The sequence below is a fragment of the Ambystoma mexicanum genome, chromosome 11 (assembly GCF_040938575.1).
Source record: "Ambystoma mexicanum isolate Mex_15411 chromosome 11, UKY_AmexF1_1, whole genome shotgun sequence".
NCBI lineage: Eukaryota > Metazoa > Chordata > Amphibia > Caudata > Ambystomatidae > Ambystoma > Ambystoma mexicanum.
In genome coordinates, this window is record NC_090934.1 from 17,039,950 (window position 1) to 17,062,500 (window position 22,551).

The 22,551-nt window shown below is 50.4% G+C and overlaps 1 protein-coding gene across 5 annotated transcripts in view; it reads left to right on the forward strand.

Annotated features, from left to right (window-relative positions):
- PABPC4 (poly(A) binding protein cytoplasmic 4) overlaps positions 1–22,551 on the forward strand; it is a 164,980-nt gene that overhangs the window by 22,127 nt on the left and 120,302 nt on the right. The window lies entirely within an intron of this gene.

Here is a 22,551-nt window from a genome sequence, read left to right on the forward strand (position 1 = left end):
TGGCTAAATTGCATCTCTGCGTGTTATAGGGGACTGGGAATTTAGGGGAGTAAGGCGCATCTCTGCATGTTATAGGCGAGTAAGGTGCATCTTTGCATGTTATAGGCGAGTACGTTTATTTGTTTGGTTTGTTTATTATTTATAGGGCGCCCTGAACCCTTGGGTAGCTGGGCGCACAACATAACAAGATTACTTATAGCTTGGTTACATTACATGTTGCATGGATAAGTATATACAGGTACATATAAGATTACAAATTACATAGTTACAGGTATGTACAAGTGTGTGAGTAGTTACAGTTACAGTGATAGTTACAATTGGCCTAGTTGCTGGTGTGTACATATGCCTGAGTAAGAATCATAGATAACTGGTTACTTCCTAGGTCAGAAGAGTAGAGGGGACAGGAGTGGCTATGATTTATTGGTCAATGTGCCGTAGCCAGTTGCGGGTGTTGCGCCTAAAGCTGTTGTAAGATTGGTCTCTTCTTAGGTCGACTGGTAAAGCATTCCATTGCTGAGCTGCTCTTACTGGGAAGCTTTTTCCCCCTGTTTTTTGTAGGCGGAATCTGGGAATTTGGAGGCAGTATGAATTGGCTGTTCTGGTAGGGCGTGTTGAAGGTTTTTCTGGTTATTCTTTCCTTCAGGTATGGTGGTACTGCATTATTTAAGCATTTGAAAGTTAAGGTGACCATTTTGAGGAGGATCCGGTCGGTGATCTTTAGCCAGTTGCGATTTCTTCTAGTGTTGGAGATGTGGTCTCTGGAAGGGAGGTTCAAGGCCGTTCTAAGCGCATTGTTTTGCAGAGTCCGGAGTTTATTTGTGATGTATTTGTTAGTTGCTGCATAGAGTGCATTGCAGAAGTCTAATTTGGATAGGATAAGGGCATTGCCTACAATGATACAACTAGCTAGTGACAGGAAAGGTCTGCACGCTTTGATAAGTTTGCCGGTGTAGGCCGTGGAAGAGGCCAAGGAATTTACTTGTTTTTTTAGGGAGAGTGTGGAGTCCAGATAGAAGCCTAGAGTCTTCACTTTTTTGGCAACTGTAATTATATTACCATCGATGTTGAAGGCCATGAAGTTTTTTTAAGTTGTTGGATGAGCCAAGGATTAGGATCTCCGTTTTCTCGTCGTTCAGGCAGAGGCCATGGGTGGCCATCCATGTCTGAATGAGGATGTAGATTTCATTCACTAAGGCTGTATCTGATGTGAAATTGCCCGAAAGGGGGACAAGGATTTGGGTATCGTCTGCATAATTTGTGTAGGTTATACCCAACCTGTCCATTTTGTCAAATAGAGGCTTAGTGAAAATATTGTACATGGTGGGCTAAACACAGGAGCCTTGGGGAACGCCGCAGGTTGTTATGACTGGGTCTGCAGAGGCTGCCGAAGAGAAGACTCTCATGCTTCTATTATCGAGAAATGATTGTACCCAAGCTATAGCTTCACTTGAAAAGTGGGCTGCCGATGCAAGGTGCTTGCAAAGAACTGCGTGGTCCACCAAGTCAAAGGCCGCCGACAGATCAAGGAGGAGTAGCATAGCTATGTTACCTTTATCATTAAGTTCATCGATTTGGGCTTTAAGATCTATTAGAGCTGTCTCAGTGCCATGTTGGGGTCTGAACCCCGATTGGCGGGAGCCTAATAGTAGGTTTGTTTTAAGGTATTTTTGAATTTGTAAGTAGGCTACTCTGTCAATTATCTTAAGGAGAAAGGAGATAGTGGTGATGGGTGTGTAATTAGTTGGGATGGAGGGGTCTAAGGTTTGTTTTTTCAGGAGGGGTAGGACCCAGGATTCTTTTAAGCTGCTTGGGACCGTGCTTGACCTGAAGGAGGCGTTAATGAGTTTAGTAATGAAGGGAGCTAAGTCTCTGGCTGCATCCTTGATTATTTGGTCAGGGCAGCTGTCACCTTTACAGTTTGAAGGCTTTAGCGAGGCAATAATTCTTTCTGTTTCATGAGTAGTGATATTGGAGAATTTGAACGGTATTGGGTCAGGTTTGTTGCTGGGAGGGGGTGCCATCTGGGTTTCCATGGGTGGGGGTGAATCTCTTTTTAGCGCAATTTTGGTTTGCAGTGTTTTTATTTTGTTTCCTAAGGCATTTTGTATGTTTGTACACCATTGTTTATCTTTGGGTAGATTGTTCGGCGGAGGTATTGGAGATTCTAATTCACGTAGAATTGTAAATAGTTCCTTGGTGTTGGAGGATGCTTTGTAAATCCTTTCGTTATAAACCTCATTTTTAGTTTGGATGATTTTATTTTTGTATTTAGTGGCAAGAAGTTTGAGTTTTGATTTGTTTTCATCTGTGGGGTGTGATGCCATATAACTTCTAACTACCTCTTTTCTAGTCTGAGTTCTTTTAGGAGCGGGGTGAACCAGGTGTTGAGGTGGGCTTGTTGTTTACCCTTGCAGTTTTTGAGCGGGGCAACGATGTCCAGGATTTTAGTCATGGTTGCGTTGTAGTTGTCAACCAGCATGTCTGGGTTAGAATTGCTTGGTAAGGCATTAATCACTGGAAGGAGACGCGGTAGGATGTTGTTCATTGTGATGTTTTTTCTTGATCTATTAGGGAGAGGGGGGGCATTATTTTTTCTTTGTTTACTTCTTTGTTAAGTGTTAGGTTAAATTCAATCAGGAAATGGTCAGTCCAGGTTGGGGGGTAATTTTAGTAATATTGGTGGGGCAATTAGAGGTAGCTACCCAGTCAAGGGTTCTGCCTTTGTCATGGGTAGGGGCGTGGAATTTTTGGGATAGCCCATGTTCGTTGAGCATGGCAGTTATAGCTTGTGCTTGTTTGTCGTCGGGGTTGTTGAGTCCTAAATTGAGGTCGCCAAGGATCATTACCTGAGATGACGCTTCAGAGTTGCTAGCTATCAAACTGGAGATTTCGTCTTCGAACGAGCCTAGAGGCCCTGGTGGCCTATAAATGAGGTGGATAGTCAGGGTGCGGCATGGAGATATTGGCAGTTTAGCAGATAATAACGCATGATTTTAGAGGTGGTAACGTTGTGAGTCTTAGTTCCATGTTGGATTTGGCGATGATGGCTAGGCCACCTCCTCTGGCGTTGGGTCTGTCCATTCTTAGGATTTGGTACTCATTTGGGATAGCCAGTGACAATGCTGGGCTTGCAGCGTCATGTAGCCAGGTTTCTGTGACTGCTAGGAGGTCAAGATTGTCTGAGGTTAGGATATAAGCTATTTCTGTGGCGTGTGCCACAATCGATCTGGCGTTAATTAGCGCTCCTGCTACTGCCATGGTTTTAGGTGGGCATTTGATGTTTAATGTTATGGGGGTAGGTTCAATCAGTGTCACCGTGGCAGGGTTTTGTGGATATGCTTGCGCCAATTTCCTATGAGTATTTTTACGGTTGGTACGGCGGTTTAGATGCGTCTTGGGCGGTTTAGGTTTGTGGAGGGGAGAGAATGTAGCGCAGAGCCTAATGTTTCTGGATATGGTGGGGCAGGGTCCGTATTTAATTTGGTACATGATTATTGGTATTAGGTGACTGGGGAAAAATAGGGCCAGTAATAACATCGAGGTACCGATATATATAGTTCAGCAATAGCTGCAAGATAGGACAGTGGTTGGAAGAACGCTTAGCCACGGTAGGCTGAGGTCAGTTTCTGTGATAGGCTAGAATCAACTTTGCAGTGGTAGATTAAGGCTAACTTTGCAGTGGAGGGCTAAAGTAGTCACTTTGCATAGATTGAGCTTAGCCGGGGTAGGTTAATATCAGTTTGCAATGGCCGTCTAAAAGCCACTCAGCAATGGCATGCTAAGAACAACTTTGCTAGTGTATGCTAGAACAACTTTGCAATGGTCGCAGGCTAAAGCAATTTACAAAGGCAGGAGGGAGACAGCTTTGTGGTGACAGGATAAGAGCAACTTTACATGGATTTGACTAATATGAACTTTGCAAGGGTAAGGTTAAAATCACCTTTTATAGATAGGCTAGGAACAGCTTTGCAAAGGTAGTCTAGGATTAGCTTTGCATGTATAGCTTAGTTAACCGCGATTTTGTATGGATTTGCAAAGATTCGGCTTACACGGAGGCCTCAGGGCAGTGTGGGCACAGTACAGCTATCAAAGTGCCGGTGGTAGTGGAGGTCTGCGCCTCTGCAGTCAGGTGGTGCTGTATGATATACGCGCGGGGGTGCAGAGGTTTGGGCAGGCTATGGAGTAGAGCTTGTGGGCGTTGCCACCGTCGGAGGTAAATAGTGTGGAGGCAGTACGTGCGCAGTTAATGGTGGATAGGGCCATGTGTAGAACACTGGTGGAGGATGCGGTATGCATGACACGCAGCATGATGCTATCAGTAGTCGCTGGCAACCGCCAGCATACGTGCAAGCAGTTTCAGGCAGTAGCAGCTGTGTAGGCGTGGGTGCCTGAGGGCAGCATTATAAGAGAGCGCCGACGTCCACGGAATAGAGTGCGGCGATGTTGTCGGACGGATTCAAAGGTATCCTGGAAAGTTTATGGATACACAGGCCGCGTTGAGCCAGGGGCTCTGGCAGGCGGCATGTATGGCTAGGACAGGCTGAGGACAGGTGATGGCCTTGTTTCTCTGGGCCTTGGTGGGAGTGGGCCGGCTTCGCCTGCCAGCGCTCGAAAGGGGGGAAGAAAGTGGCACAACAGCCAATCGGTGCTCAGCAGTGTCTGCTGGGCCTGGTTAGGCAATGGAAGTCGGATACCAGTAGCGGGCGACCATCTTTGAGTGTGCCAGGTTCCTCGGTGGTAGTGAGCACAGAATTGCTGCTACCAGCCAAATGCTGCAAAAGTGGAGTTTTTCTTTTTCAGTCCTCAAGGATATATCATGAGCAGTAATGCGGAGGCTCAAGCAGCGATTTTCAATTGTTTGCCCAACGGCTGCAGCGCTTACCATAAAACATGGGCTGATCAGGATGACTTCGTCCTGTGAGCCCGCTGCTCCTGCAGGTTCGTGTACAGCTCGGTCGAGCTCCTGCTCCATCTCTGCATGCTATAGGGGAGGAAACTAAAGGATTAGATGTGCCCAAGAGAATGTATCCACTATGTAATTCCTTGGGATTGTGTGGATGACGTTGTATCTGTGAAGGTGGCGGTGGATGGAGCGTTCATGGGGTTGCTTCTGTGTGGCCTGGTGGTGTTGTGGCTCTGCCTCTGTCGGGGTTAGGAGTGAACAGAGAGTGGGAAACTGCCTCTGGTTGAGTCTGTGAAAGAGACTGTAGGGCAAAATAGGGTGGCGATATGCATCAGGGAAGTGGGTGGTGGTATGCATGGGGAAGTGGGTGGTGGTATGCATGGGGAAGTGGGTGGTGCTATGCATGGGGAAGTGGGTGGTGCTATGCATGGGGAAGTGGGTGGTGGTATGCATGGGGAAGTGGGTGGTGGTATGCATGGGGAAAGTGGGTGGTGGTTTGCATGGGGAAGTGGGTGGTGGTTTGCATGGGGAAGTGGGTGGTGGTATGCATGGGGAAGTGGGTGGCGGTATGCATGGGGAAGTGGGTGGCGGTATGCATGGGGAAGTGGGTGGCGGTATGCATGGGGAAGTGGGTGGCGGTATGCATGGGGAAGTGGGTGGCGGTATGCATGGGGAAGTGGGTGGCGGTATGCATGGGGAAGTGGGTGGCGGTATGCATGGGGAAGTGGGTGGCGGTATGCATGGGGAAGTGGGTGGCGGTATGCATGGGGAAGTGGGTGGCGGTATGCATGGGGAAGTGGGTGGTGGTATGCATGGGGGAATGTCAATAATGTTAATCCACTGCCAGTGGATCATTTTAGCAGCCCCCTGCATTCTAAACATTTTTGCTAAACCTTCCTTGTGGCCATTATAATTATTAGCGCTCGAGGCCAGCAATACATGAATACGTGATAGGTTATTTATAACACGCTTAATACCCTGAGGTTCCTAAAATCGGAGATCGAACATGTGTTGCCTCGTGTCGTGACAAGCCTCCCCTACAGGCTGCTGAATCCCCTTAATGCTGACCTCTTGCCTGCCGCTCAGTCTTGCATACCATGCCTGATGGCCCTTATCCTTACTCTCGTTTGCTGGGCATTCTTGCTAATGCTACCGCACTATCATTCTTGCTCTGTCTGTGCTGGCACTGTTGTTCGTGCTACTTGTCAGTATACTTGAGAACAATATCTTGAAATGCAGTGTTTGTGTCCTATTTAAAACAATCTCAGTTAAGAAAAACCCTTACGCCGCCTGAAAATGGGTATTTATTTATTGTGATTCTGTTTGAAACCAGTCGACCTTACCCAAACTATAAAAAAAGCAAACCCGATATATATGAACTTTAAGCATGCACAAAACAGAAGAAAAAACAGGAAAACGCATCGTTATAAGAGAATTATCTAAAAATCACTTTTAACATCACTCTTAAAATAGACCCATATAAATCCAAATTCAATTCCACCTAAAACCTAAAGTGCAGAGTCCCTGAAAAGGAAATGCTTAAAGAAATCACACTGGGCCACATATACAAGTTGCACATTTAATTTCAATATTCTCAGCTATAACTCCCCTCTGTGCGAACACACAGGCTGATATGTAGTTACCACGGTACAGCCGTTGCTAGACTCCCCTCTGTGCACATAAGTAGCAGGGAGGCTGCAACCTGTCAGGAAAAGCCTCCTGTGGGTGCTTCACCCATCGCTTCAGTAATGATCTCGGGGGGCAGGCATGAGGTCAGATCTAAGCACTTAGTGGGGGATCCAGGCCCTAGATGTCTAAAAAATATGAATTATCTCTGCTGCAGCCACCAGTCCCATACAAGTCTGTTAAGAAGAGACAATCGCTGGGCTTTGAGGGCCCCACGGTGACCCACGGTGTGTTCTCTGCTTTGTGTAACATCTGGTTCTCCGCATAACAGACAGTTCAAGTGGGTACGCGCCCTTACTGAGCTACCCCGCCCTAGTGGCGAACTATTTCACAGTGAGCTACGCTTGTGGGAAATGTCGCGGGGCTGCATGCTACGCATGTGAGCCACGTCACAGATGTAGTAGAGCACTACTTACACATATCCTGCGCTCGTGTCAGGTGTACATTTACACCGTAGACGATGTAGGGTTTGGCTTGTATTGACCAAGTGTTAGACATAAAGGATTTTCTGAAATGAGTTAAACCTTGTGGTCAGGAGGAACTGGGCCCACTCTTTTGTGGATGTTCACTGACTAGCTGCAGTCACTGGGGTCCATTTGTAGTCAAAACAACTAGATGCGGGTACTTTGATAACTGCAGCAAAGTAGGGCCTCCACCATGTATGCACAGAAGTTTCAAGAATAAAAGTAAGTTCTGTGAAAGGTGCGGGGTGGGGGTGTATTGCAGGATCTGGAACGGCTGGCATTCTGCTCCTATACACAGTCTGGGGGAGGGGGCGTGGGTATTGCAGGATCCGGACCTGCTGGCATTCTGCTCCTATACACAGTCTGGGGGAGGGGGCGCGGGTATTGCAGGATCCGGACCTGCTGGCATTCTGCTCCTATACACAGTCTGGGGGAGGGGGCGCGGGTATTGCAGGATCCGGACCTGCTGGCATTCTGCTCCTATACACAGTCTGGGGGAGGGGGCGCGGGTATTGCAGGATCCGGACCTGCTGGCATTCTGCTCCTATACACAGTCTGGGGGAGGGGGCGCGGGTATTGCAGGATCCGGACCTGCTGGCATTCTGCTCCTATACACAGTCTGGGGGAGGGGGCGCGGGTATTGCAGGATCCGGACCTGCTGGCATTCTGCTCCTATACACAGTCTGGGGGAGGGTGGGCGGGTATTGCAGGATCTGGACCGGCTGACAGTCTGCTCCTATACACAGTCTGGGGGTGTGGGGGTGGGTATTGCAGGATCCGGACCAGCTGGCATTCTGCTCCTATACACAGTCTGGGGGTGGGGGGTGAGTATTGCAGGATCCGGACCTGCTGGCATTCTGCTCCTATACACAGTCTGGGGGAGGGTGGGCGGGTATTACAGGATCTGGACCGGCTGACAGTCTGCTCCTACACACAGTCTGGGGGTGTGGGGGTGGGTATTGCAGGATCCGGACCAGCTGGCATTCTGCTCCTATACACAGTCGGGGGGAGGGGGCGGGTATTGCAGGATCTGGAATGGCTGGCATTCTGCTTCTATACACAGTCTGGGGGAGAAGGCGGGTATTACAGGATCTGGACCGGCTGGCATTCTGCTTCTATACAAGGTCTGGGGGAGGGGGCGGGTATTACAGGATCTGGACCGGCTGGCATTCTGCTCGTATACACAGTCTGGGGGAGAAGGCGGGTATTACAGGATCTGGACCGGCTGGCATTCTGCTCCTATACACAGTCTGGGGGAGAAGGCGGGTATTACAGGATCTGGACCGGCTGGCATTCTGCTCCTATAAACAGTCGGGGGGAGGGGGGCGGGTATTGCAGGATCTGGACAAGCTGACATTCTGCTCCTGTACACAGTCTGGGGGAGGGGGCGGGTATTACAGGATCCGGACCAGCTGACATTCTGCTCCTATACACAGTCTGGGGTAGGGGGTGGGTATTACAGGATCTGGACCGGCTGGCATTCTGCTTCTATACAGTCTGGGGGAGGGGGCGGGTATTACAGGATCTGGACCGGTTGGCATTCTGCTCGTATACACAGTCTGGGGGTGGGTATTACAGGGTCCGGACCAGCTGACATTCTGCTCCTATACACAGTCTGGGGGAGGGGGTGGGTATTACAGGATCTGGACCAGCTAGCATTTTGCTCCTATACACAGTCTGGGGGAGGGGGTGGGTATTACAGGATCTGGACCAGCTAGCATTTTGCTCCTATACACAGTCTGGGGGAGGTGGCGGGTATTACAGGATCTGGACCGGCTGGCATTCTGCTCCTATACACAGTCTGGCGGAGGGTATTACAGGATCCGGACCAGCTGACATTCTGCTCCTATACACAGTCTGGGGGAACGGGCGGGTATTACAGGATCCGGACCGGCTGGCTTTCTGCTTCTATACACAGTCTGGGGGAGGGGGCGGGTATTACAAGATCTGGACCGGCTGGCATTCTGCTCGTGGTCAGTCTGGGGGCGGGTATTACAGGATCTGGACCGGCTGGCATTCTGCTCTTATACACAGTCTGGGGGTGGGTATTACAGGATCCGGACCAGCTGACATTCTGCTCCTATACACAGTCTGGGGGAGGGGGTGGGTATTACAGGATCTGCACCAGCTAGCATTCTGCACCTATACACAGTCTGGGGGAGGTGGGTGGGTATTGCAGGATCTAGAACGGCTGGGATTCTGCTCCTATACACAGTCTTGAAAAGTCAGCACTTCACAGTTTGCGGAATGCAGTGGGCTATTTATAGTCAGTCGATGTCCTCGGGAGTTATGTACTGGCAAAGAAAGCAGAGATTGTTGAAGACTCTGCTGCTCTTTAAAAACAGGCACAGTCGAATCCCGATAACTCTGCACCACATTCAGACTTCTACTGAGCGTCCCTTCACAACGCAACCCCTTCCTTAATCTTCACAATCCCACAGAACTCCCTCAACATTCGCTCTTCAGTTGACCTTCCCTTTACAATTCTTCACAGCTCAATCCCCCTCCCTTTACTACTTTACAGAACTCCTTCCCATCATTCATAACTATTTATAGTGAATTGCACAGCACTGCAGGCAGCTTGGGTCCACTGTAGAGCATTATGCAGAACTTTCCATAGATAACCCCCTTTCATCTTTCACAATTATGCTGCATTTCCTTCATCTTCACTAGCAGGACAATTCACTCCCAGGCTTGGGATTGGGTTTTATGCTGCGCTCTGCTGGCATTGGCAAGGACTGTTGGTGATATGGCAGGTCGGAAAGCAAGGGGCTCAGGATTAAAGGTCTCCCGGCGATGTGGTGCGTCTGAAAGCAGGGGCTCAGGATTTATGGTCTCCTGGCGATGTGGTGGGTCTGAAAGCAGGGGCTCAAGATTTATGGTCTCCTGGCGGTGTGGTGGGTCTGAAAGCAAGGCGCTCAGGATTTAAGGTCTCTTGGCGCTGTGGTGGGTCTGAAAGCAGGGGCTCAGGATTTATGGTCTCCTGGCAGTGTGGTGGGTCTGAAAGCAAGGCGCTCAGGATTTAAGGTCTCTTGGCGCTGTGGTGGGTCTGAAAGCAAGGAGCCCAGGATGTAAGGTGGTCTGGCGATGTGGTGGGTCTGAAAGCAGGGGCTCAGGATTTATTTTCTCCTGGCGGTGTGGTGGGTCTGAAAGCAAGGAGCCCAGGATTTAAGGTCTCCTGGCGATGTGGTGGGTCTGAAAGCAAGGGTTCTGGATTTAAGGTTTCCTGGCAATGTGGTGGGTCTGAAAGTAAGGGGCTCAGGATTTAAGGTCTCCTGGCAATGTGGTGGGTCTGAAAGCAAGGGGCTCAGGATTTAAGGTCTCCCGGCGATGTGGCAGGTCTGAAAGCGAGGGGCTTTGGATTTGGTTAGTGGGAGAGAGGGAAAATGAAGATGTCTTTTCTGTTGCATTGTTGCAGGCAGACCAGAAGTACCCTGACCCCTGCACACAGGTGGTCTGTTTCTGCGTGTTCTGTGTCATGAGAAATGAGGCCTTGTGTACTTGGGCTGCTAGGATACATAGGCTGTGGTATGTAAGTTGCTTGTAAGGGTGAAGCATTCTGATGTCTGTTGAAATGGGTGTTTAGTTGCCATGCGTGGGTAGATTGGTTAGTTTGCATATTGTTTGTTGGAATGTAGAAGTTGAGCCTGTTGGTTCTGGGAGCTGAAACAGCTACGGGCAGATTGGTTAGGGGTGCACACAATCTTGAAGCCATATATGACAAATCGTTACATGGCATGAAAGGCAGAACAACGCATTAAAAATCATAGCAAAGCATGAGAAACGCCCAGCAATTCTAAACAACCTGGTCTCTGCAGGCAGCTCCCATTTCACTTTCTCAGTGTACCGCTGTGTGTGCCCTCCTCTCTCTTGATCTCTCTGTCTTTCTCATAGAAACACTGTACAGCATGTGCAACAGGAACCCGCTAATCGGAATATGAAGGGGTGGTAGCTTGTAGACTCAACCCATTGCCATAATTGAAGCACAAAGAGTTATAGACAGAATGAACATCTGCTTCAGAGAAAGGGCTGCCTGACATTTGAAACACCCATGCACTCATTTCACCTACCTTAATATTTTACATGGCAGGCTAATAGTCATCTCAAACCTCACCTTTACTTGCCCAGGAGTTCTGGTCTATGTGCCAGCTAAAACCTTGACCGACCTGAGCTATGAATGGTGTTTGTCAATGATCTAGGCAGGTGCCAGAATCCCTGGTTGTTTCTTCTAGTGGGCAGCAGGTGCCAGAATCCCTAGTCTCTTCAAGAGGGCAGCAGGTGCCAGAATCTTTGGTTGTTTCTTCTAGAGGGTGGCAGGTGCCAGAATCATGATTGTTTCTTCTAGAGTGCAGCAGGTGCCAGATCCCTGGTTTTCCTCTAGAGGGAAGCAGGTGCCAGTATCCCTGGTTGTTTCTTCTAGAGGGCAGCATGTGCCAGCATCCCTGGATGTTTATTCTAGAGGACAGCCAGTGCCAGAATCTCTGGTTCCTTCTAGGGGCGGCAGGTTGCAGAATCCCTGGTTGTTTCTTCTAAAGGGCAGCAGGTGGTAGAATCCCTGGTTGTTTCCTCTAAAGGGCGGCAGGTGGCAGAATCCCTAGTTGTTTTTTCTAGAGGACAGCAGGTGCCAGAATCCCTGGTTGTTTCTTCTAGAGGGCAGCAGGTGCCAGCATTCCTGGTTGTTTCTTCTAGAGGACAGCAGGTGCCAGAATCCCTGGTTGTTTCTTCTAGAGGGCAGCATGTGTCAGCCTCCCTGGTTGTTTATCCTAGAGGACTGCCGGTGCTAGAATCCCTGGTTCCTTCTAGAGGGCAGCAGGTAGCAGAATCCCTGTATCTTTCTTCTAGAGGGCAGCAGGTGTCAGCATCCCTGGTTGTTTATTCTAGAGGACAGCCGGTGCCAGAATCCCTGGTTCCTTCTAGAGGGCGGCAGGTGCCAGAATCCCTGGTTGTTTCTTCTAGAGGGCAGCAGGTGCCAGAATCCCTGGTTGTTTATTCTAGAGGACAGACGGTGCCAGAATCCCTGGTTCCTTCTAGAGGGTGGTAGGTGGCAGAATCCCTGATTGGTTCTTCTAGAGTGCGGCAGGTGCCAGAATCCCTGGTTGTTTCTTCTAGAGGGCAGCAGGTGCCAGCATTCCTGGTTGTTTCTTCTAGAGGGCAGCAGGTGCCAGAATCCCTGGTTGTTTCTTCTAGAAGGCAGCAGGTGACGGAATCCCTGGTTGTTTCTTCTAGAGTGCAGCAGGTGACAGAATCCCTGGTTGTTTATTCTAGAGGACTGTAGGTGCCAGAATCCCTGGTTGTTTCGTCCAGAGGGCGACAGGTGCCAGAATCCCTGGTTGTTTCTTCTAGAGGACAGCAAGTGCTAGAATCCCTGGTTGTTTCTTCTAAAGGGCAGCAGATGGTAGAATTCCTGGTTGTTTCTTCTAGTGTGTGGCAGGTGCCTGAATCCCTGGTTGTTTCTTCGAGAGGGCAGCAGGTGCCAGCATTCCTGGTTATTTCTTCTAGAGGACAGCAGGTGCCAGAATCCATGATTGTTTCTTCTAAAGGGCGACAGGTGCCAGAACCCTGGTTGTTTCTCCTAGAGGGCAGCAGGTGCCAGAATCCCTGCTTGTTTCTTCTAGAGGACAGCAGGTGCCAGAATCCCTGGTTGTTACTTCTAGGGAACAGCAGGTGCCAGAATCCCTAGTTGTTTCTTTTAGAGGGTGGCAGGTGCCAGAATCCATGGTTGTTTCTTCTAGAGGGCAGCAGGTGCCAGAATCCCTTGTTTCTTCTAGATGGTGGCAGGTGCCAGAATCCATGGTTGTTTCTTCTAGAGGGCAGCAGGTGCCAGAATCCATTGTTTCTTCTAGATGGTGGCAGGTGCCAGAATCCCTGGTTGTTTCTTCTAGAGGGCAGCAGGTGCCAGGATCCCTGGTTGTTTATTCTAGAGGACAGCCGGTGCCAGAATCCCTGTTCCCTTCTAGAGGGCAGTAGGTGGCAGAATCGCTGCTTGTTTCTTCTAGAAGACAGCAGGTGCCAGAATCCCTGGTTGTTTCCTCTAAAGGGCAGCAGGTGGTAGAATCCCTGGTTGTTTCTTCTTGAGTGCGGCAGGTGCCAGAATCCCTGGTTGTTTCTTCTAGGGGACAGCAGGTGCCAGAATCCCTGGTTGTTTCCTCTAAAGGGCAGCAGGTGGTAGAATCCCTGGTTGTTTCTTCTTGAGTGCGGCAGGTGCCAGAATCCCTGGTTGTTTCTTCTAGGGGACAGCAGGTGCCAGAATCCCTGGTTGGTTGTTCTAGAGGGCAGCAGGTGCCAGCATCCCTGGTTGTTTCTTCTAGAGGGCAGCAGGTGCCAGCATCCCTGGTTGTTTCTTCTAGAGGGCAGCAGGTGCCAGCATCCCTGGTTCCTTCTAGAGGGCGGTAGGTGGCAGAATCCCTGGTTGTTTCTTCTAGAGGGCGGCAGGTGCCGGAATCCATGGTTGTTTCCTCTAGAGGGCAGCAGGTGCCATAATCCCTGGTTGTCTCTTCTAGAGGGCGGCAGGTGCCATAATCCATGGTTGTCTCTTCTAGAGGGCGGCAGGTGCCAGAATCCCTGGTTGTTTCTTCTAAAGGGCGACAGGTGCCAGAATCCCTGGTTGTTTATTCTAGAGGGCAGCAGGTGCCAGCATTCCTGGTTGTTTCTTCCAGAGGACAGCAGGTGCCAGAATCCCTAGTTGTCTCTTATAGAGGGCGACAAGTGCCAGAATCCCTGGTTGTTTCTTCTAGAGGGCAGCAGGTGACAGAATCCATGGTTGTTTCTTCTAGAGTGCGGCAAGTGCCAGAATCCATGGTTGTTTCTTCTAGAGGACGGCAGGTGCCAGAATCCCTGGTTGTTTCTTCTAGAGTGCGGCAGGTGCCAGAATCCATGGTTGTTTCTTCTAGAGTGCGGCAGATGCCAGAATCCATGGTTGTTTCTTCTAGAGGGCAGCAGGTGACATAATTCCTGGTTTTCTTCTAGAGGGCGGCAGGTGCCAGAATCCAGGGTTTCTTCTAGAGGGCAGCAGGTGCCAGAATCCCTGGTTGTTTCTTCTAGAGGACAGCAGGTGCAGGAATACCTGGTTGTTTCTTGTAGAAGGTGGCAGGTGCCAGAATCCCTGGTTGTTTCTGCTAGAGGGCAGCAGGTGCAGGAATCCCTGGTTGTTTCCTCTAAAGGGCAGCAGGTGGTAGAATCCCTGGTTGTTTCTTCTTGAGTGCGGCAGGTGCCAGAATCCCTGGTTGTTTATTCTAGAGGGCAGCAGGTGCCAGCATTCCTGGTTGTTTCTTCCAGAGGACAGCAGGTGCCAGAATCCCTAGTTGTCTCTTATAGAGGGCGACAAGTGCCAGAATCCCTGGTTGTTTCTTCTAGAGGGCAGCAGGTGACAGAATCCATGGTTGTTTCTTCTAGAGTGCGGCAAGTGCCAGAATCCATGGTTGTTTCTTCTAGAGGACGGCAGGTGCCAGAATCCCTGGTTGTTTCTTCTAGAGTGCGGCAGGTGCCAGAATCCATGGTTGTTTCTTCTAGAGTGCGGCAGATGCCAGAATCCATGGTTGTTTCTTCTAGAGGGCAGCAGGTGACATAATTCCTGGTTTTCTTCTAGAGGGCGGCAGGTGCCAGAATCCAGGGTTTCTTCTAGAGGGCAGCAGGTGCCAGAATCCCTGGTTGTTTCTTCTAGAGGACAGCAGGTGCAGGAATACCTGGTTGTTTCTTGTAGAAGGTGGCAGGTGCCAGAATCCCTGGTTGTTTCTGCTAGAGGGCAGCAGGTGCCAGAATCCCTGGTTGTTTCCTCTAAAGGGCAGCAGGTGGTAGAATCCCTGGTTGTTTCTTCTTGAGTGCGGCAGGTGCCAGAATCCCTGGTTGTTTCTTCTAGGGGACAGCAGGTGCCAGAATCCCTGGTTGGTTGTTCTAGAGGGCAGCAGGTGCCAGCATCCCTGGTTGTTTCTTCTAGAGGGCAGCAGGTGCCAGCATCCCTGGTTGTTTCTTCTAGAGGGCAGCAGGTGCCAGCATCCCTGGTTCCTTCTAGAGGGCGGTAGGTGGCAGAATCCCTGGTTGTTTCTTCTAGAGGGCGGCAGGTGCCGGAATCCATGGTTGTTTCCTCTAGAGGGCAGCAGGTGCCATAATCCCTGGTTGTCTCTTCTAGAGGGCGGCAGGTGCCATAATCCATGGTTGTCTCTTCTAGAGGGCGGCAGGTGCCAGAATCCCTGGTTGTTTCTTCTAAAGGGCGACAGGTGCCAGAATCCCTGGTTGTTTATTCTAGAGGGCAGCAGGTGCCAGCATTCCTGGTTGTTTCTTCCAGAGGACAGCAGGTGCCAGAATCCCTAGTTGTCTCTTATAGAGGGCGACAAGTGCCAGAATCCCTGGTTGTTTCTTCTAGAGGGCAGCAGGTGACAGAATCCATGGTTGTTTCTTCTAGAGTGCGGCAAGTGCCAGAATCCATGGTTGTTTCTTCTAGAGGACGGCAGGTGCCAGAATCCCTGGTTGTTTCTTCTAGAGTGCGGCAGGTGCCAGAATCCATGGTTGTTTCTTCTAGAGTGCGGCAGATGCCAGAATCCATGGTTGTTTCTTCTAGAGGGCAGCAGGTGACATAATTCCTGGTTTTCTTCTAGAGGGCGGCAGGTGCCAGAATCCAGGGTTTCTTCTAGAGGGCAGCAGGTGCCAGAATCCCTGGTTGTTTCTTCTAGAGGACAGCAGGTGCAGGAATACCTGGTTGTTTCTTGTAGAAGGTGGCAGGTGCCAGAATCCCTGGTTGTTTCTGCTAGAGGGCAGCAGGTGCAGGAATCCCTGGTTGTTTCCTCTTTTCTTCGAAAGGGTGGCAGGTGCCAGAATCCCTGTTTTTTTTCTTCTAAAGGGGCGACAGGATCCCTGGTTGTTTTTTCTAGAGGGCAGCAGGTACCAGCATTCCTGGTTGTTTCTTCCAGAGGACAACAGGTGCTAGAATCCCTGGTTGTTTCTTCTAGGGGACAGAAGGTGCCAGAATCCCTGGTTGTTTCTTCTAGAGGGCAGCAGGTGCCAGCATCCCTGGTTGTTTCTTCTAGAGGGCAGCAGGTGCCAGCATCCCTGGTTGTTTGTTCTAGAGGACAGCCGGTGCCAGAATCCTTGGTTCCTTCTAGAGGGTGGCAGGTGGCAGTATCCCTGGTTGTCTCTTCTAGAGGGCGGCAGATGCCAGAATCCCTGGTTGTCTCTTCTAGAGGGCGGCAGATGCCAGAATCCATGGTTGTTTCTTCTAGAGGGCAGCAGGTGCCAGCATTCCTGGTTGTTTCTTCTAGAGGGCAGCAGGTGCCAGCATTCCTGGTTGTTTCGTCCAGAGGACAGCAGGTGCCAGAATCCCTGGTTGTTTCTTCTAGAGTGCGGCAGGTGCCAGAATCCATGGTTGTTTCTTCTAGAGGGCAGCAGGTGACATAATTCCTGGTTGTTTCTTCTAAAGAGCGACAGGTTCCAGAATCCCTGGTTGTCTCTTCTAGAGGGCGGCAGGTTACAGCATCCCTGGTTGTTTCTTCTAGATGGTGGCAGGTTACAGCATCCATGGTTGTTTCTTCTAGAGTGCAGCAGGTGCCAGCATCCCTGGTTGTTTATTCTAGAGGGCAGCAGGTGCCAGCATTCCTGGTTGTTTCTTCCAGAGGACAACAGGTGCCAGAATCCCTGGTTGTTTCTTCTAGGGGACAGAAGGTGCCAGAATCCTGGTTGTTTCTTCTAGAGGGCAGCAGGTGCCAGCATCCCTGGTTGTTTCTTCTAGAGGGCAGCAGGAGCCAGCATCCCCGGTTGTTTATTCTAGAGGACAGCCGGTGCCAGCATTCCTGGTTGTTTCTTCCAGAGTGCGGCAGGTGCCAGAATCCCTGGTTGTTTGTTCTAGAGGACAGCCGGTGCCAGAATCCTTGGTTTTCTTCTAAAGGGCGACAGGTTCAAGAATCCCTGGTTGTCTCTTCTAGAGGGCGGCAGGTGCCAGAATCCCTGGTTGTTTCTTCCAGAGGACAGCAGTTGACAGAATTCCTGGTTGTTTCTTCCAGAGGACAGCAGTTGACATAATTCCTGGTTGTTTCTTCTAAAGTGCGACAGGTTCCAGAATCCCTGGTTGTCTCTTCTATAGGGCGGCAGGTTACAGCATCCCTGGTTGTTTCTTCTAGAGCAGTGGTCTTCAAACTTTTTTGGCCAGGGCCCCCCTGAGCAAAATTTGGGCAGGTCGGGACCCCCCAGAAATGCCAAATGGACAGTATATATTGCACGCCGTCACCTGCTCCCATCAAAGTCGCTGGGCTCCCTCATCCCACTCCTACCCAGTCGCTGGTCTCTCCCCACCCCATCACACACCCAGGGCTCTCCCCACTCTGCTCCCATCACTATCCCATGGTTCCCGCCCATTGTGCTCCCACCATAGTCCCTCGGTTCCCCCATCCCGTTCCCAACACAGTCTGAGGGCCAGTGGCGGCTGGTGAATCTTTTTTAAGTGGAGGGGCATTAAGGGGAGGTTCGGGGGGGTTTCCCCCTGTGAATTTTTTTTTTAAATAATAGGTTAAAATGTTGCATTGTAGAGCATACTTTTAACAAAAAATGGGTAAATAGCCAAACAGTTTGCAATTGTTGCTGGGAGTCCAGGGGGCAGGCATTGATATTTTATTTCTATCGCGCTCGTACACAAGTGTTTCAGAGCGTGACAAGGCAAGGGAGGGGAACAGAGGAGAATAAAACAGCGATCTTACTAGGCCCAGTGACATTGAGAACGCGCAAGTGTGAGGGGAAAAGTGCATGGAAGGGGGGAGAAGTGGAAAGTGCGACGCAGAGGAGAAACAGATAAATAGCAATAAATAAATAATAAAGGCAACAAACAGTGGTAGTGCAGCCAGCAATTTGCAAGTGCTACGTTTAAGGCAGCAGACAGGGTAGGTCTGATAAGTGCAGGAAGAAAGATGGTTCTCCTCAAGTTTTAGAGTGGCAGGGCGCTGTTCCAGAGGGAGGCCCCAGCCGAAGACGGAGATCTACCCCCAGCTTGTTTCTTTGATAAACGACTGTCCCTGAGGGAGTTGGAGGTAGAGGAGTGAAGAGCTCGAGAGGGGAGGTATTTGCGGAGGAATAGCTGAAGGTATTTTGGACCCATGCCCCAGAAAGCCTTGTGGACAAGGCAGAGGGTTTTGAATGATAGATGTCCGGTAAAAAGATACCATCCCTGTCCCCTGGGCCCCACTGGTCCTAACACAATGAACATGATTATGTGTATATGCAAGGCGCTGCACATTCATACAGCAATCACTCTATCATTCACATGAGCATCCATCACCATACACTCACTCATAACGCATCCATACACATGTTTAAATAAAAACAATGAACATAAACGTACCTTCTGCATTGGCCTGTGTGTGGGTGCTGAAACAGCCTGCTCCAGCTGCTCTGTCCGTATGTGCGAGGAGGCGCAGGAGCTCCCCCTCGGACATACAGACATGCAGTGCCCCAGCCAGCATTTCCAATGAGCTATGCAATGCTGGCGAAGCAAAACGCCCCAGCACTTGCATGGCTCAGTGAGCATGTGCGGCTGGGGAACTAAACTGAACTGTCAAAGGGAAACAGTGTTTCCCTTTGACAGTTCAGCCAGCCCAGGAGCACTCCATTAGCTGGATAAAGCAGCTGAGGGAGTGCTCACTGTTTCACTGGGCTGGCTCCTTAGCTCCTCCATAATGGGTGAGGGGCCACTGGGTGGGCGCCTCTTGCCATTATGGATGAGCCGCCAGGCTCGGACAGGCCTATAGGGCAATGCCTGTACCAAAAATGTAAAATGCTAGTTTGGGCCAATCAAAATGGGCCACCATTTTGGCCAATGTGGACCATTTTGATGAGTTACTTAACTATGCAGTTAGTAATGTTGACCATTGTTGCTGAATATATCACAATTTACTTACATTTTAACACAAAGCACCCCTTTGGGTACTATTGAAACAGTGGGCTTCATAACTACTCTGGCGGTAGCTGTGCCGGTAAAACCGGCACGGCTGCCACTGGAGTTGCATCCGGGTCTGGCACCCGCGAATGGGCAATTACTAGGTCATGCCGAGTTAGGCGGACATGATAATTGCCCTTTCGAAGGTGCCGGTAGATCCCCATTCGAGCCCCATATGGCTCAAATGGGAATGGGGAGCTCGGATGCACCGGCACCGTTAATAACGGTGCTGGTGCATCCGACGAGCTGAGGTCAGACCTGGCGGGGGCTGTCAAGCACCCACGAGCACAACTCTTACTATGGCGGAACGGTAGCAACGGTGCCGGTAGCTTACCAGCACCGTTGTTACTGGTCCGCCATAGTAGTAATGAGGCCCAGTCTGTGACTAAAGGAATGAATATCCATTTACAACTGTGGGCCACTTTTTCATTGTTGCCTGAGACAGTTTCATGCTTCATCCCGCCCATGTGGGCCACCCCTGCCCATTTCTTCCAATCTAAAAAAAAAAAAAATCTTTTTTCATGCTGAGCTCTCAGGGCCCCCCTGGGATGCACCCGCGGACCCCTAGGGGGTCGCGACCCACAGTTTGAATACCACTGTTCTAGAGGGCGGCAGGTTACAGCATCCATGGTTGTTTCTTCCAGAGGACAACAGGTGCCAGAATCCCTGGTTGTTTCTTCTAGGGGACAGAAGGTGCCAGAATCCTGGTTGTTTCTTCTAGAGGGCAGCAGGTGCCAGCATCCCTGGTTTTTTCTTCTAGAGGGCAGCAGGAACCAGCATCCCCGGTTGTTTATTCTAGAGGACAGCCGGTGCCAGCATTCCTGGTTGTTTCTTCTAGAGGGCAGCAGGTGCCAGCATTCCTGGTTGTTTCTTCCAGAGTGCGGCAGGTGCCAGAATCCCTGGTTGTTTATTCTAGAGGACAGCCGGTGCCAGAATCCTTGGTTGTTTCTTCTAAAGGGCGACAGGTTCAAGAATCCCTGGTTGTCTCTTCTAGAGGGCGGCAGGTGCCAGAATCCCTGGTTGTTTCTTCCAGAGGACAGCAGTTGACAGAATTCCTGGTTGTTTCTTCCAGAGGACAGCAGTTGACAGAATTCCTGGTTGTTTCTTCCAGAGGGCTTCTGACTTGTCTCCAACAAGTCTCAAACCCGTCCAGCACACATCCACATAACAGCTTTCTCTTTAATCCCTCCTACCACCCCCTCACTTGGTGTTGAGGCAGAATGATGCTGAAACTGTGAAGAGGGATCTTCACAGGCTGGACGATGCGATGAAGACCAAGAATGATAAAATGTGGAGTGTTGGCTCTTCGGAGTGCCCCACAAGGCACTGTGCACCGTCCTTTGGGTAAAGAGGGTGCAGCAGCGTCAGGATGATGGAGAGGCATTTGGACAGTGGAAAAGACGGGGTTGGACAGGCATTCTCGACTTTGCAGTATCCCAGTCCTCTTACTGGGCACTTCTCTCTGCACTCTGCCTAGGAGCGAAAGAATCAGTCACAACTATTTATTTATGGTGCTTTGACCAGCGCTGCGCAGAGCTTGTGTTGGAGTTCAGAGACTTATACTCAGCCCTACAGATAAGGGGTGTATCGGCCCCTTTTGCTCTGTAAAAATAGGAAAATACTCCCCAAAAATATTAATAGGAAGTAAAAATACTCCCAACAAAAATGGGAAAGTGGCGCATCAGAGCATGTCCCTCTGCTGCATCCATGCCGCCCTGTGGATATGTTGGACCAGTAGTAAATGTAGCGCCACAGGAAGAAGCTCTACTATTATAAATCCGAAGAAGTAAACATGTACCCTTCCATGTGCATGAATAACTTGGTGTAAATAAATATTTCTTACAAACATGTCTGTTTTACAGGTGAACACATTTTTACTCGCTTATTAAATACTCCCACTGGGAATGGGACTTACCTTAGGGCCCGGACGGATTCTCCCCCAGGTTCTATAAAATCTTCAAACCCCAATTGGCCCCCCCTGGTAACGCTTCAACTCCTTTAGGGAAACAGGCACTGTGACTCCCTCAATGCAGGAATCGACCACAGTTCTCCTCCCCAAGCCAGGGAAAGACCCAAGAGACCAGCCTCCTACAGGCCAATAGCCCTGCTGAACATTGATGCTAACCTGTACTCCAAAATCCTCGCTAACTGCCTGGCACGCATATTACCCACTGTAATCCACCCTGACCAAGCAGGCTTTATTGTGAACAGATCGGCAGGAGATAATATCTGCAGAACCCTGGACCTGGTGGACCTCGCCTCTAGGGGCTCTAAGGGACTGGTGTTAATGGCCCTAGATGCCACCAAGGCATTCTACAGGGTGGATTGGTCTTTCATGAGCCTCACCCTGGAGGCCTATGGGTTTTGCCCGGCGTTCTGAGCGATGGTCCTGGCCAATTATAAATCCCCTACAACCTCCCTGAGGATCAATGGCTCACTCCCCCCCACCCACCCAATTCCCCTCACCAGGGGTACCAGACAGGGCTGCCTGTTGTCCCCGCTGCTATTTGTACTCATCATGGAGCCCTTCACCCAGAAAATCAGACTGAATGACCATATCAAGGGTCCCCAGGTCGGCCCATTCCAACATGAAATCGCCTTATACGCAGATGACGTGCTGCTCACAATCCCGGAAGCCTGTTCCTTACTAAAACATGCCTTAGCTGAAATAACTAGCTACAGGGAGGTCACTGGCTTTTCTATCAACTTCAATAAATCGGTGGCCCTGGGGGTGGGCCTCTCCTCAGAGGAGCGGGAGGCATTGATCCAGATGTGCCCGATCACATGGAGGGCAAGGGCGATTCCCTACTTGGGGGTCTACATACTCACCAATCCGAAAGACACATATCAAACCAACTTTCCCCGGCTCTTTAAAGAACTGAAAGGCGACTTGAAACGCTGGACGACCCAGGAAATCTCCCTGATGGGACGCATAACGGCCTGTAAAATGAACTTACTCCCAAGGTTTCTCTACGCCTGCTCCTCCCTCCCTGTTGCGATCCCTGTCCCCGCCCTCCACGACCTACAGAGGAAAATGCTCCAATTCATCTGGAGGGAAAGAAGGCCAGGAGCCCCTCAAAAACAATGTTAGGCAACACAAGTTTGGGCAGACTGGGGGTCCCCGACCTGCGATCCTACAGGGTGGCAGCGTGATTGGCACACATCCGCGCCTGGCAAATATCCACTGATCGCCCCAAATGGGTAGAATTGGAACAATCACGGCTACTGCTCCCCCTGCGTTCCTTCCACACATACTGCCCTCTTTCAGGGAGCGCTGGGAGGGAATCCCGCTGGCGAACAAGTATACCCTGAACTCCTGGAACTGGGCGCTGAAACATAAGAGAATCCCGAGGGGCCTGAGCCCCCTATCTCCAATCTTCCATAACACAACCTTCTCACCCGGAACAAACCCCCGGAACCTCCAGAACTGGATTGCAGGAGGCCTTGAGACCCTAGATCAGCTGTATGTAGGAGATCTTCCTTGCACGTTTGCACTTACCTCGCACTTGCCACCAGCTGGCCCTATTTATTTATTTATTACTTTACGCCACTTACCTTGTACTGCACTTCCCCCCCCTCCCCTTCCC